The 15,260-nt window shown below is 44.5% G+C and overlaps 2 protein-coding genes across 3 annotated transcripts in view; one reads left to right on the plus strand and one right to left on the minus strand.

The window, feature by feature from the left end:
* rtf2 (replication termination factor 2) overlaps nucleotides 1-15,260 on the minus strand; it is a 174,544-nt gene that overhangs the window by 70,711 nt on the left and 88,573 nt on the right. The gene's annotated exons all lie outside the window — the stretch shown is intronic.
* LOC139276980 (beta-1,3-galactosyl-O-glycosyl-glycoprotein beta-1,6-N-acetylglucosaminyltransferase 7-like) overlaps nucleotides 2,802-15,260 on the plus strand; it is a 35,528-nt gene continuing 23,069 nt past the window's right edge. The window contains exon 1 of the mRNA XM_070894976.1: nucleotides 2,802-3,100. The gene's annotated coding sequence lies outside the window, so the exon portion shown is untranslated. The remainder of the gene's footprint in view (nucleotides 3,101-15,260) is intronic.

The raw sequence follows: 15,260 nt of genomic DNA on the forward strand, positions 1-15,260 counted from the left end.
ATCATGCCCTCTAGTTCTAGTCTCCCCTATCCCTGCATCCACCTTGTCAAGCCCCCTCATAATCTTATACGTTTCTATAAGATCACCTCTCATTCTTCTGAATTCCAATGAGTAGAGGCCCAACCTACTCAACCTTTCCTCATAAGTCAACCCCCCTCCTTCCCCAAAATCAACCCAGTGAACCTTCTCTGAACTGCCTCCAAAGCAAGTATATCCTTTCGTAAATATGGAAACCAAAACTGCACGCAGTATTCCAGGTGTGGCCTCACCAATACCCTGTATAATTGTAGCAAGACTTCCCTGCTTTTATACTCCATCCCCTTTGCAATAAAAGCCAAGATTCCATTGGCATTCAGTGGGAAATGGATGGCAATCAAGCTGAGTGGAAGGGGGAATGGAGGAAAGAGGAGAGGGGAGGAGAAGTGCAATGCATAGTGATGAAAGAATGGATAGCAATGAAAGAGCGAGGAGTGGGGAAATGAAAGGCAAAGGAAAATGGAAAAAGCTGGGAGCAGCACTTAGGGAGGGTTAGGAAGGGAATTATTAACATTAATGGGAGCAGGAGAGCGAGAGTGAGATTATCAACATTGGCAGGGTGGAAGTGTGCAAGCTTGAATTGCAGGCTGAAAGAGGAGTGCCTGTTGGATCTGGGTTGGAGGGGAAGGGTGTCGGATTGATTGGAGGGGGAAAGAATATTAACTAGGAGGGCTGCAAGAGTCAGCAGTATCTCAGTGAAAGGAGAGAGAGTTTGCTGCAGTCCAGTATCTCTGATACTAGGTCAGGGCGTGAGGGTTGAAGTGCCTTTGCAAACTTGGGAGGAGCATTTTGGATGTAGGAGTGACTACTTAAGTCATTTTTCGGAAGTGATAACCTGGTTGGCCATTGAAAATCCAAATGTCAGTTGCTCCTTTTAAAAAAATATATTAAAACATCTGCTGTGTGTGACATTTTAAAAGTGCTTAAAATTCAAAGTGATGTGGGAGAAGCACGTCCCAGACTGCACTAGAAACGCACGACCAGTTCCTCAACATTTGGATTTCCCCACGAGCTTTTATGTGCTTAGTTTTTTCACCCTCCGATGAGTGAAGGACTGCTGCGACTACTTAAGTTACAAAGCCTGCGGAACTGTTTACATACGCCAGATTCATAAGCAGGCCGTTCTTGAGGCATCAGCTGTTGGTCAGTTTATGCCAGTTTTCCAGGCTGGCGTGTATGTAATGTTGGTGTTATCACCAGCTGAACCTGGCCTGCATTGCAAGCTGGCGGGGTGTTCTTACTGGGTAGTTTTAACAGTTGAAGGTTAACAGCCCAGCAGCGATGTCAGTAGCTATGGTTCAAGCTTGGTCCTTTCCCTCTTATCGTTTCAACACAAACACAGGAGATGTTTTCTCAGTAGGGAACAAAGTCAAAAAGATAAACTTCAGAAACAAAGAACCCAGACTGTAATTTTGAAATTCAGTGTGTGTGTGTGTTTTGCACGTATTGTGCAAGTAGCCAGTTCTTGCAGCAAAGATAGCACTGCAGATATTTGCCAACTTTAGAGTTTTGGACAGAGAGTAGCAATAATAAAGATGGGCTGATCCCCACTAATTAATTTCTGTTACAAAGAGTAGTTAAACATTAACATTATTGCCATCATTCGTGAATGTTGTTATGCCATTTCGGGTCAATATTTTCACAGGCTTATTACTTGTTAATCCACTCAAACATTCAAGGTATTTTTCAATTTGTTGAGAGTTTATGGTTTATGTCCTACAGCAGATTTCCTCTGTTCCGTTTCCATTCATTCTTTTACCACGAACAGTACAAGTTGAAGATACTTCTCTCCCAATTGCTTTTGGTTAAAGTTGCTAACATTACATTAAAAATGAAAGAAACATTTTTAAATCAATATGGATCCAGAACAGTGACTGTCTCACCCCTGCTTAATGTTTTAAATTTCATCTTACATCTATCTGCATAGTAGTTCACAACAGCTCGCTGTGGCCTTTCCAGTTATTAATCATGGTACTAATTCACCGTGCTGCACAGTAAAACTGTCAAGAGGCCTTCATGGGATGGAAATGGAAACGGAGGTGTGCAGAGAGTAGGGACGCTTCAACAAAGGTTTAATAGAGTGGGAGAGAAGATGACATAAAACAGAAAACTGTAATTAGGTGACGAGTGCGAGCTTAAAGGTTTAAGATTATAGGAGGAAGGGAAACTGAAGGTCAGGAATTCCAAGGATTTGAAATTTAGGGAAAGCGCAAGTTAAAATAGGAGACAAAGAAAAGAGCCATGACTCCAGCAGAGGGAGGATGCAGGGAGCAGGAGCATGCAGCAAGACACAAACATTTGGCACTTCTGCCGTCAGATTGCAGGAGGCTGACATCCTGGCAGATACACTGCGGAAACCGGCTTCATTTACACGGCGACAGAATAGGAAGGTCACTAAACTGTGCGACTATCATTCTGCTGTCTGGATAAAAGAGCTGGTTTGGCAATTTAATGGCAGGGAGCCAGAGCACAGGATCTCCCAAAGTCTGGACAGAGACGACAAACATAAAAGCATGTTAAGTTAGCAAGTGTAGAGTTTAGATGAGGAAAGTTCAGAGGAGCATTAACTTTAATAGTACCCGGAGAGCAGAGAGCACAAGGCAGACTGCGGTGGAGAAAGACAGTAGTTGGAGGTGAGAGAACAATCATGTAGCTCCTAAGCTCCTTGTAACAAGTCCAGTATTTTTTTTTAAAAAGCAAGTCGCTGCCAGTCACAATCTAATCAAGAAACAGCACTCAGAAGTAACTGAACTGATGTCAACCATGGCAGCCAATCTGTATTGTGCTAAAAGCTCCTCCCCTTTCTAAGAAAATTCTCTGAAGCGACTCCTCATAAAATCAACAAGCTGCCGAGGTCGGCTCCAGCTGCCAGCTAGGGACGGACGGGCTGCTTGCTTGTGACAAAATCATCTTTTCCAAGGTGAAATGCAGCATGTAGTTGTTGATATGTGAAAGCAGGGAGAGTCTGTGGATTCACATCAAACTCAAATGCTTCACCAGAATGGTGCTACATGGAATGACTAATCATAAAGCTTGCTGTCATTGCACATTACTGTGATGCAAGGTAAGGTTTCCATTTTTAAACTGAGTATTTCAAATCTATCAGTCTCCATCTTTGAAAGCTGGGACACTTCCTAAAACTACAAGTGTAATGTGACATGTATCCATTTAAAGGCAATGAAATGATTAAATGGGAATGTTATTTGTTAGAAAGTACGAAAAACACCAGCATTACATTCAGTTATTAGCTTCATCTGTCTGAACAGGAAGTGAAAAACCTCAATGTGATGACTCCAATTCCATTCAAATACATCAATCACAAGTAACCTGAAATGCATCACAGAAAGATTAACAACCCGTCTTACAAAACTACACCTGATTTGTCAAAGATTTAAATGTATTGGGATAGAAAGAAAATGAGATGTTAAAAAAACTATTTCGGCTTTCCAATAATTCTATCGAACAAGTGTCTCGGCACAAAAATGTGTGAAAAACCAGAGCTATCACAGGAACAAAGACTGCACTTTTGTTGACTTAAAATAAATTTGGCTTACTTCTGCAGATGTTGGTTTCAAACCAAGATATTTCTAAATCAGCCTGAATCCACATAAAGCAGGTACCACGGTCTCTGCCTTCAAAGTGCACTCTCAAGTCAGTCAGTGGTTGTGGGTTCAAGTCCCACTCCAAAGACTTGAGCACAAAAATCTAGGCTAACACTCCAGTACAGTCTGAGGGAGTGCTGCACCGTCAGAGGTGCCGTCTTTTGGATGAGATGTTTAACCGAGGACCTGTCTGCTCTCTCAGGTAGAGATAAAAGATCCTATGGCAGTATTTCGAAGAAGAGCTGGGAAGTTATCCCCAGTGTCCTGGCCAATATTTATCCCTCAATCAACATCACTAAAAAACAGATTATCCGGTCGCCCTCACATTGCTGTTTGCGAGACCTTGTTGTATGCAAATTGACTGTTGTGTTTCCTACATTCAAAAAATATTTTATTTTCTCTAAAGCACTTTGGGACTTCCGGTGATCATGAAAGGCGCAATACAAATGAAAGTTTTCTTTTCTTTTTTACTGAGCTGTGAACTTTACAGCAAAACGATTGTTTTCCTTTTCCACATCCAGCAAGAACTGCACTAAACCAGTTTAGCTAGGACATTCTTTGAACAGCCAATGAATCCTTCTTTACAGAGTGGAAGCTTATGGCCCTTATGCATCTCAGGATCATGGGCAGAGCACGTTATAAATGCCATAACCCAAAAACAGTTTTGCTTGGAAAACTTTCCTTATTGGGTACTTCTCAGTATTCCACAAAAGCGCATGTAGCAATGGCTGAAATGGAGTTGAGACACTAAATCATGATTTCCTTCACATTAAAATACAGGTTGAATCTCTCTTATCCAGAACCCTCGGGACCTGGCCTGTTCTGGATAAGGGATTTTTCCGAACGAGGGGTTGGCCGCGTTAAATTGGATGGTACAGGTACAGGGGGATATCGGGGCTGGCTGGCTTGGGGCTGGGAGTGCGGCAGAGATCATGGGGGGGTGGGGGGTGTGGATCGCAGGGTCAGGCCAGCGATTACGGGAGTCAGCAGCGAGAAAGGATTTCAATTTGTTCATGTTGGAGTTCTGTGCATGTGCCACCTGGGAATAATTTTGGACGAGGGGTGGTTCTGGATAAGGGAGGTTCAACATGTGGCTCTTTTTATTCATTCACAGGATGTGGGCTTCGCTGGCAAGGCCGGCATTTATTGCACATCCCTTGTTGCCCTTGAGAAGGTGGTGGTGAGCCGCCTTCTTGAACCACTGCATCCGTGTGGTGAAGGTGCTCCCGTAGTGCTGTTAGGGAGGGAGTTTCAGGATCTTGACCCAGTGACGATGAAGGAACAGGGATATATTTCCAAGTCAGGATGGTGTGTGACTTGGAGGTGGTGTTCCCATGCGCCTGCTGCCCTTGTCCTTCTAGGTGGTAGAGGTCACGGGTTTGCGAGATGCTGTCCAAGAAGCCTTGGCGAGTTCCTGCAGTGCATCTTATAAATACAGCCACGGTGCGCCGGTGGTGGAGGGAGTGAATGTTTAAGGTGGTGGATGGGGTGCCAATCAAGTGACTGCTTTGTCCTGGATGGTGTCGAGCTTCTCGAGTGATGTTGGAGTTGCACTCATCCAGGCAAGTGGAGGGTATTCCATCACACTCCTGACTTGTGCCTATAGATGGTGGAAAGGCTTTGGGGAGTTAGGAAGGGAGTCTCTCTCCACAGATGCTGCTGACCTACTGAGTATTTGCAGCATTTTCTGTTTTTATTATAATACAAGGACTGAGAAGGTAGTGTAAATTAGAGAGGGTGAATTCAATGCCAAATCAGGTATAGAAAGCAAAATAAAGAGCGGGAAAGAAAGATTGGATTAAGAGAAGGAGACAAAGGAAAAGTTAAAAACAATTATTTAATATTTCACATCGCTAAAATATCTGACAACAATCAAAACCTGAAGGAATGAGATTCCACAGTTCTAATAGTTAATTTTAGGTGCTAGAGATGTTCATTGGCATTGGCAGTGAACACATTGTTAAAATGAATCCGACTGCAAATCTAGGGTTAATTAAACACGCAGTCTTTCAATGTCTCCAAAACAGACTCTTTGCGTCACTTCAGACCAGCTGTAACTTTCTGCAGCGAGTTTAGCTCGTATCTACTGTGTAAGTTCAGCAACTTCATGCTGCTCAACGCATTTCAATGGTGACCTTGGAAGCAAGATGCCGTTTTTGCAAAGCTAAGGCGAGCGGAGCATCTTGGACAGCAAATTTTGGATTTCTGAGTTTAATCACACATCTGCTCTCGCCAGAGGTTGCTGTCGCATTAGTGCACAAATAGCGGCGAACACCATTAGCCTTGCAATTAATTTGACAGCAGACCTTCTGCAATGTCCTCCTTTTCCCTCAGCCAAGGTTTCTCCTCCTCCACGGTTGATAGGATCCTTGAATGAGTCTATCCCATCTCCCATGCTTCTGCCCTCACCCTTTCTCCTCCCTTACAGAACCATGATAGGGTCCCCCTTGGCCTCAACTTCCACCCAACCAGCCTCCATATTCGAAAGATTGTCTTCTACCATTTCCACCACCTCCAGCACAATTCCACCACCAAATCATCTTGCCCTCCACTCCACTCCACTCCACTCCACTCCACTCCACTCCACTCCACTCCACTCCACTCCAAGCTTTCCGAGGGGACCGTTTCCTCTGTGGCACTCTGGTTCACACTTCCATCACCCCTGTTACCTGCTCTCCACCCCCTGACACCTTCCCATACAAGCACATGTGATACAGCACCTGCTCATTTACCTACTCCCATACAACTAGCACAGTCCCAAACACTACTGCATTAAACAGCAATTTACATGTACTTCCTCTAACCCAGTATGTTGCAATCACTGGTCATGGTGTAGTCTCCTCTATATCAGACACCTGTTCTGTCTGCAAGTAAACCTCAAGCCTCCGGTCATTTGCTACAGTGCTTCACTTATTGCAACATAAGGAGAGATGGAGATCACTGTAATTGAATCATAGAAATTTATGGTACAGAAGGAGGCCATGCGGCCCATTGTGTCCGCGCCAGCTGAAAAAGAGCTATCCAGCCTAATCCCACTTTCTAGCTCTTGGTCCATAGTCTTGAAGGTTATGGCACTTCAAGTGCATATCCAAGTACTTTTTAAATGCAACAGAAGTTTCTGCTTCTACCACCCTTTCAGGCAATGAGTTCCAGACCCCCACTACCATCTGGTTTAAAAAAAAGTTCTCAACTCAATCCTTCTACCAATTACTTTAAATCAATTACTCCTGGTTATTGACCTCTGCTAAGGGAAATCATCATCATCATCATCATAGGCAGTCTCTTGGAATCGAGGAAGACACGCTCTCACTCTAAAAATGAGTCTTTAGGTGGCTGAACAGTCCAAAATGAGAAGCACAGTCCCCGTCACAGGTGGGACAGATAGTCGTTGAGGGAAAGGGTGGGTGGGGGACTGGTTTGCCGCACGCTCCTTCCGCTACCTGCGCTTGATTTCTGCATGCTCTCGGCAACGAGACTCGAGGTGCTCAGCGTCCTCCTGGAAGCACTCCCTCCACTTAGGGCGATATTTGGCCAGGGACTCCCAAGTGTCAGTGGGAATGTTGCACTTTATCAGGGAGGCTTTGAGGATGTCCTTGAAACATTTCATCTGCCCACCTTTGGCTCGTTTGCCGTGAAGGAGTTCCGATTAGAGCGCTTGCTTTGGGAGTCTCGTGTCTGGCATGCGAACAATGTGGCCTGCCCAGCGGAGCTGATCAAGTGTGGTCAGTGCTTCAATGCTGGGGATGTTGGCCTGGTTGAGGATGCTAATGTTGGTGCGTCTATTAAGCGAAATAGATCCTTCCTAGCCACTCTATCTCAGCCCCTCATAATTTTATACACCTGGTCTCTCCTTAGCCTCCTCTATTACAAAGAAAACAACCCCAGCCTATCTAATCTTTCCCCATAGCTAACATTTTCCAGACCTGGCAACATCATCGTAAATCTCCTCTGTACCCACTCTAGTACAATCACATCTTTCCTGTAATGTGGTGACCAGAATTCTACCTAGTACTCTAGCTGTGGCATATAACTAGCATAATTTCCCTGCTCTTATATTCTATGCTTCAGCTAATAGAAAAAAGTATCCCTTATGCCTTTTTAACCACCTTATCGACCTTTCCTGCTACCTTCAGAGATCTGTGGCCATGCACTCCAAGGCCCCTCTGTTCTTCTAAACTTCTAAGTATCCTAACATTTTTTGAGTTGTCCCTTGCCTTATTAGCCCTCCCCAAATACATTAACCTCACAATTCTCCAGACTGAATTCCATTTGTCACTTTTCTGTCCACCTGATCAGTTCATTGATATCTTCCTGCAATCTACAGTTCTCTTCCTCACCACACAGCTAATTTTTGTATCATCTTCAAACTTCTTAATCATGCCCCCTACACTGAAATCTAAATCATTGATGTATACCACAAAAAGCAAGTGACCCAGTACTGAGCCCTGTGGAACCTCATTGGAAACAGCCTACCAGTCATAAAAACACCCAAGGACCATTACCCTTTGCTTCCTGCCACTCAGTCAATTTTTTATTCCAACTTGCCACTTTGCCCTGGCTTTTACTTTTTTGACTTGCCTGCCATGTGGGACCTTGTAAAATGCCTTGCTAGAATCCATGTAGAGTGCATCAAACGCACTACCCTCATTATTGCTTCAAAAAATTCAATCAAGTTCATCAGCATTATCAATAGCCACCTCACCGGTGGTAAAGTGACATAGTTAGCAGCACAACAGTGTAGAGAAAAAGCCTGCAGCACCTTACCTCGGAGGTGCTGTATAAACTGCTGGCTCCGCTAAAACTGGGCTCGGCAAGGGGACCACAAGGTCAGCACACATTGTTGGCTGATGGCATTTCTCTATTTTTTGACTTCCTGGGACATTATTTCTGCTGCTATAAACTATTGAAGAGGTTGTGCAATTACAGTACTGTTTCCTGCTGGGTAACTGACACTATTCAAAAAGTCATGCCTGGGCTCACAGGAAGGTAAAATAAATAATCCCAAAATAATACTGCACACAGAAGCCCATATTTTATCAGAATATCCCAGTACCACAATCATCAGCTTGAAATCTGTTCTGTTTCAATAGCAGTTTATACACCATTTCAATAAAGATACTCTCCAACCCACATGACTACTTCCTTCCTTTTATAAGCATAATGAGCCACAGAATTTCCATGTGCTTTACAGTCAGAGCCGCATGCTTTGGGAGCTTTTGCTGCAATCAGCCAGCACTCCTCAGATGGTTGTCTTCTTGGACAGAAGAAAATATCTGCTGCTCGTATGATATTGTGGGAGCCAGCCTTTTGTACCAGCACCTCTTCGCAGTTTAACTGAAGTGAAAAAAGTGTGAAAATCGCAGTTATTTACATTGACACCAGGTATTTCAACTTTACAAAAAATATGTAAGCTGCATTTGGAGAGTGGAGATTGTTTAAACACATTTGGGAGGGTAGGATTTGAATGAAAATTCGATTGATTACTTGGACTTGAAAGCTCTATAACTGGGTGGGGTACGGGGTTAATTAAATTGATGTATTCAGTGCATTTTACCGTTCAGTTTTCAGTATATTCAATACTGAAATTGTTATCCTTGGATGTTCCCAGACATTAAGCAGAGAAAAAGCTGCAGAAACAAATTCAAAAATCTTATGAGGATAAAGGACTAACCGTGTACTGATCGAATTTGACACTGACAAAGGATATTCTCCCTTCTGTCCCCCAGTAGCATTTTCTTTAGCATCCAATATTGTACGTGTACATTAGAACATAAAACATGGCGTCATTCAAATATCCATTCTGAGCAAGGCTTTGTGAAGTGCTATATAAAAGCAAGTATCAATACGATAAACAGTTTTTTAAAAAGTTGAGTCTGGGAGCCATAAGAAGTTGTGTAGATGGGAGCAGGTAGATACAAAGGGACGTAGACATTAAAAGAGTGCGCAAAACTGTAGCAAACAGAGCTGAAAGTGGGGAACTATGAGGTCATCTACTTTGGATCCAAGAAAGACAAATCGGAATATTTCCTTAATGGCGAGAGATTAGGATCTGTGGAAGAGGAAGGGATTTGGGTGTTGAGGTACAAAAATCAAGCTGATGCACAGGTACAGTAATCAAACAGGCTAATGGAATGTTGGTCTTCATCTCATGGAGGCTGGACTACAAAGGGAAAGAAGTTATACTACAGCTGTACAAAGACTTGGCTAGACCTCACCTGGAATACTGCATTTGGTTTTGGGCACTGAGCCTCAGGAAAGATATACAGGTTGAACCTCCCTTATCCAGAACCACCCCTCATCCAGAACCATTCCCGGCCACCGGGTGGCGCATGCACAGAACTCCGACATGAACAAATTGAAGTCCTTCCTCGCTGCCGACTCCCACAATCGCTGGCCTGACCCCACGATCCATCGCCACCGCCACCCCCAGATCTCTCTGCCACACTCCCAGCCACAAGCCAGCCAGCCCAGATATCTCCTTGCTCAGTACCTGTACCATCCAATTTAATGTGACCACCCTTTGTCCAGAAAAATCCCTTATCTAGAACAGGCCGGGTCCCGAGGATTCTGGATAAGGGAGGTTCAACCTGTACTGATTTTGGAGGAGGTATAGCATAGCTGCACCATAATAATACCAGGGATTGAAGACTTCAATTATGAGGACAGGTTGCATAAACTTGGCTTGTATTCCCTTGTGTTTAGAATGCTGAGGAGTGATTTAATGGAAGTTTTTAAAATCATAAAAGTATTTAATGCAGTAGAGAGAAGATATTTCCTCTGTGGCGAAATTTAGAACAAGGGGGCAGAATCTTAAAATTAGAAAGAGAGGAAGGGGGAGAGAGAAAGAGAGGGAGGTGGAGAGAGAGAGAAAAAGAGAGGGAGAGAGATAGGGAGAGAGAGAGAGAGGGAGAAAGAGGGAGAAAGGGAGAAAGAGAGGGAGAAAGGGAAAAAGAGAGAAAGAGAGGGAGAAAGAGAAAGAGAGGGAGAAAGAGAGAGAGAGGGAGAAAGAGAGAGAGCGAGAGAGAGTGAAGAAAAGGGAGAGGCAGCTGAAGGCACAGGCGCCAATGGTGGACCGAGGAAAATCGGGGATGCAAAAGAGTAATTAGAGGTGTGCAGAATTCTCGGAGGGTTGCAGGGCTGGAGGAGGCAAGAGCAATGGGGGTGAAGTGAATGGCTAAACCAGTTGTCCGCCATATCCATTCAAGTCTGTGTCTCTTGGACTTAAGGGAGCGAAGATGAGGGCCATAACGGGGAATGGCCAGGGTGAGAGTATAATGGTTTTATAGAGACTAGGGCTTCAAAGGTGGTGGTGGTGAGGGTGTGGTTCAGCAGATCGGTATCTGCAGAAACGTTGTGGTGACTGGAGGGTCAAAGTCTGGACAATTGAGATTTTGTGCATGCAGTTATAAGAGTTGGGAGAGAGCTTTTTCCAGGGGCGGATACAGAAAAAAGTAGGGTTGGGGGTAGGGGAAGGGAGATGTAGGTGGAGAGTGATACAAGGAAGTGGTCAGAGATGTTTTTATCTGAGGTTGACACGAAGGGAATAGCTAGGCCACGAGAGATGGCAAGACTAAGGGGGTGACCATGAATATGGGTTGGGGAGTTTACATGGAGAGAGAGATTAAGGGAGAATCGGAGGAGAGAGAGCATGATGAATTGAGATGGAGGTTGAAATCACCGAGGGTGAGAAGTCGCTCGGTGCAGAGGCTGGGGGAAGAAGGCAGTAAAGGCATCTCGGTGATAACATCTATATGGTACTGGGTGGGCAGTAAAGAAAGAGAATTTTAAATGTGAGGCGAGACGGGTGGAATAAGGCAAAATGCTCAAAGGAGGAGAAAGTGGCAGAGGAGTAGCAGGACAGACACAGGTATGATTTAGTGATGAGAGCCACACTGCCACTGCAGCAGTCTGGGCACGGCAAGTGGTGGAAGGTAATAACCAGGCAGGGAGACTTCATTTCGAGGTAAGGTGGCATCACCCCTCAGCCAGGTTGCCGTTAGGCTCACAACGTTGTGCAATCATCTACGATTAGCTTATTGATGGCAAGGGCCTTCTGGAGGGAGATGGAGAGAGGATTGCTGATGGCTGATCCACTGCCAACATCCACAGGGTCAGCGCTGGGAAGAGATCGGCTAGTTTAGCCCCTAGCAGTGCGCTGGACGGGAAAGTCATCGAGCGTAGGATGGGACAGTTGGATTTGCTGCTCGTGAGGAAGCAGCGACGAGTGCCAAGGTGGTCCCTTAAGGGGATGCTAAGAGAGCCATAGAGGGAAGCTGTAGGCTTATCGAAGAGGGATTCAAGCCTGGGATAGCAGCAGGAGAGTAGGAAGTTTGCAGAGTAATCAAGGGTTGGGGTAGGGATTTGGGAGGGCATAGTACCCAAGAGAGCAAAAGATGAAAGGAGGCATGATGACAAGAGAGAGCAGTCATGGAGGGATAGAGGAGGGAGAAAAAAGTGGAACAGAAGTGATCAGCTCGGGTCCAGAGCATCAGCCACAATGTGCACGGGAATGGACAGAGGGGAAAATCTCAAGTTAGAGAGGCCTGGTTATTTACCAATTATTGGGATACATATTTCCTAGTCATAGAAGATAAGTTGGAGACAATAGTATGGAGTCCAGAGTTATTGTCAGAGGTCCTGTGGAGGGAAAAATGTGACGGAGGTATGATGGAGTTGGCACGGAGCATCAATGAAACTGTTGTCCAAGTTCGGAAACAGGTGTAGCGGACGAGTGAAATCCAGAAGCTATTTGTAGGGTAGAGAATTGGAGGATGGAGATTATTGCCGTGGGAATGAGAATCGGTTGCAGTGCAGAAGGATATGGCGAAGTCGGAGGTCACTGTAGATCAGAAGCAGCAGAGAAATGCAAAACCACTAGCCAATGACGAACAAAGCTGAAAACCCAGTAGAACGAGTTATCCAGATCAGCAGAGAAATAACAGCTAGTCAAACACCAACAAAGCTGGAAAATCAGGAGAGCGAATCAGTGGGTGGGGGGGCGGGGGAAGGTGACTCAATGATTACTTAAAAACATTTTTAGCAGCAGAATCAGAGAGACAGCAGATGTCTTGTGGTGTAATCCAAGTGCAGTCCAGTTCAGAAGCATATTCTTGATGTCCAGAGAAGTCCAGGAATTTGGAAAAGCAAATTTGAGAAGAGAATTCAGCAGTCCAGTGAAATATACCACAAGATCGGGATTTCCACATGCACTTTTATATTATACATTCCTGCTGCTGTTACTTCCATACCATTTCACGCATATAAGAATTATTCTGTGCTTTCTGTAATCAAGCTGATTCAGAAGCAAAACCTCAGTTAATAGGTGACAGTAATTAAATATAACCACTTTTTCCCCAAAGGAAAACGATCCGATTGCAAACCCTCCACTCAAGGGAATTTTATATTGTGAGTGGAATTTTATCCACCATAAAAAACAAGGAAAGGTCAAACTGTAAACTTAGTCTTTGGAAGATTGCATAGCTGCTCACTCACATGCACAAATGTGTACGTTTCTAGATTATTCAAATAATGCTGTAATTTGTAACTGTGTTTGTAACTGTGTAACCGGACCAAGACCTAGCTGTGTCAAGCCCGTGTGGTGGCTGATGTGCAACGGTCACCACACATTAAAAAAATCCACCCACAGGCATCTTCCACCCTTCAGGATGTAGTTCGGGATCTGGAATATTAGGTCCTTCATTGAAACATCTGCGAACTCATCCTTTTTTGGTGTGGAAGCAAGTCATCCTGGATACAAGGGACTGCCTAATACTAATACTATTTGTGTACTTTTATTTGTACTTCATGATAATCAGTCGTGGATTTTTTAAATAATGGAAATGTACATAAGCTACAAACATTTTTAAAATGTAATGTCAATGCGAGAGGCTGAAAGAGGTTTCTGTGGGCATGGTTTATTTTGAGCGGATATTGTAGGGGCGTTTTCCCTTACACTTAGGCTGAACACTGCGCTCCAGAGGTTAGTGATGCAATATTCTGCGCGCAACTCTATTTCGAACAGCAAGTCTACGTATGGGACCTCGCACAAGGTAAGTTCGTATTCTTTTTGTAGGTCGGTGGCATATTCAGTAGCTATACCGTCAACTGCAAATTTTGGGCCAATATTTTGCAATCTAGTCTGAAGTCTGACCTAGGAAACTGCCTTGCTCAATAGCCATCTGTGCAGCATTTACTCAAAATCTTTTTCGAAATCAAGATGCACTATGTCTACCAGGCTACCAATTTTATGACTTCTTCAAATAATTTGATCAATTTGGTCAGACAGGACCACCATTTCTAAAAGCTATTTTGGAATTCCCCAATAACTTTTGGTCTTTCCAAATGGTCATACAGGGCATCGTGACAACAACCAGAACTTGCATTTAGAAAGCGCCTTTAACATAGTAAAACATCCCAAGGCTCGAACAATTCCTAACCAGCCCTATAATGCCCAGGTTCTAAGTTGCTACCCTTTTGATAGACACTACATGAGCCTCCTTCCAGTCTAACAGAAATGTCCCAGACCTCAACAAATATATGCTAAATATATGATCTAGTAGATGGCATAACACAGCCTCTGTTTTTTTTTTAAGTACTGTGGTGACCAGCAACCCAACCCATGTTTATATATCAACTTTAACAAATTCAGTTTCAGTATCACATTTATTTCAGCTCATAAATTCATTGTTGTCAGCATTGAAAACGGATGCAGAGTAACCATTCAGCACCCAGCCTTATCTTGGGACACTATGCAAATATGATTTACGGGAACTCTCAAAGATCTTATACAGCAAGAGAGTTACATTGTATTTCTGGAACTCTCAATCCCGAGCACTGACTTGCTTGAGGGCAGTGTCCAGTTCCATTCGCAACTCCTCAGAAAATGAAGCAGTCCGTGCCCACATGCAGCAAGACCTGGACAACATTCAGGCTTGGGCTGATAAGTGGCAAGTAACATTCGCGCCACACAAGTGTCAGCCAATGACCATCTCCAACAAGCGAGAGTATAACCACCACACCTTGACATTCAACAGTATTACTGTCGCTGAATCCCCCACCATCAACTTCCTGGGGGTCACCATTGACTAGAAACTTAACTGGACCAGCCATAAATACTGTGGCTACAAGAGCAGGTCAGAGGCTGGGTATTCTGCAGCAAGTGCCTCACCTCCTGACTCCCCAAAGCCTTTCCACCATCTACAAGACACAAGTCAGTGTGTGATGGAATACTCTCCACTTGCCTGGATGAGTGCAGCTCCAACAACACTCGAGAAGCGCGACACCATCCAGGACAAAGCAGCCCGTTTGATTGGCACCTCATCCACCACCTTAAACATTCACTCCCTCCACCATCGGCGCACCGTGGCTGCAGTGTGTACCATCTACAAGATGCACTGCAACAACTCGCCAAGGCTTCTTCGACAGCGCCTCCCAAACCCGCGACCTCTACCACCTAGAAGGACAAGGTCAGCAGGTGCATGGGAGCACCAACACCTGCAAGTTCTTCTCCAAGTTACACACCATCCTGACGGAAACATATCATCGCTGGGTCAAAATCCTGGAATTCCCTCCCGAACAGCACTGTGGGAGCACCTTCACCAGCACTGCAGCGGTTCAAGGCAG

The sequence above is a fragment of the Pristiophorus japonicus genome, chromosome 12 (genome assembly GCF_044704955.1).
Source record: "Pristiophorus japonicus isolate sPriJap1 chromosome 12, sPriJap1.hap1, whole genome shotgun sequence".
Classification (NCBI taxonomy): Eukaryota; Metazoa; Chordata; class Chondrichthyes; family Pristiophoridae; genus Pristiophorus; species Pristiophorus japonicus.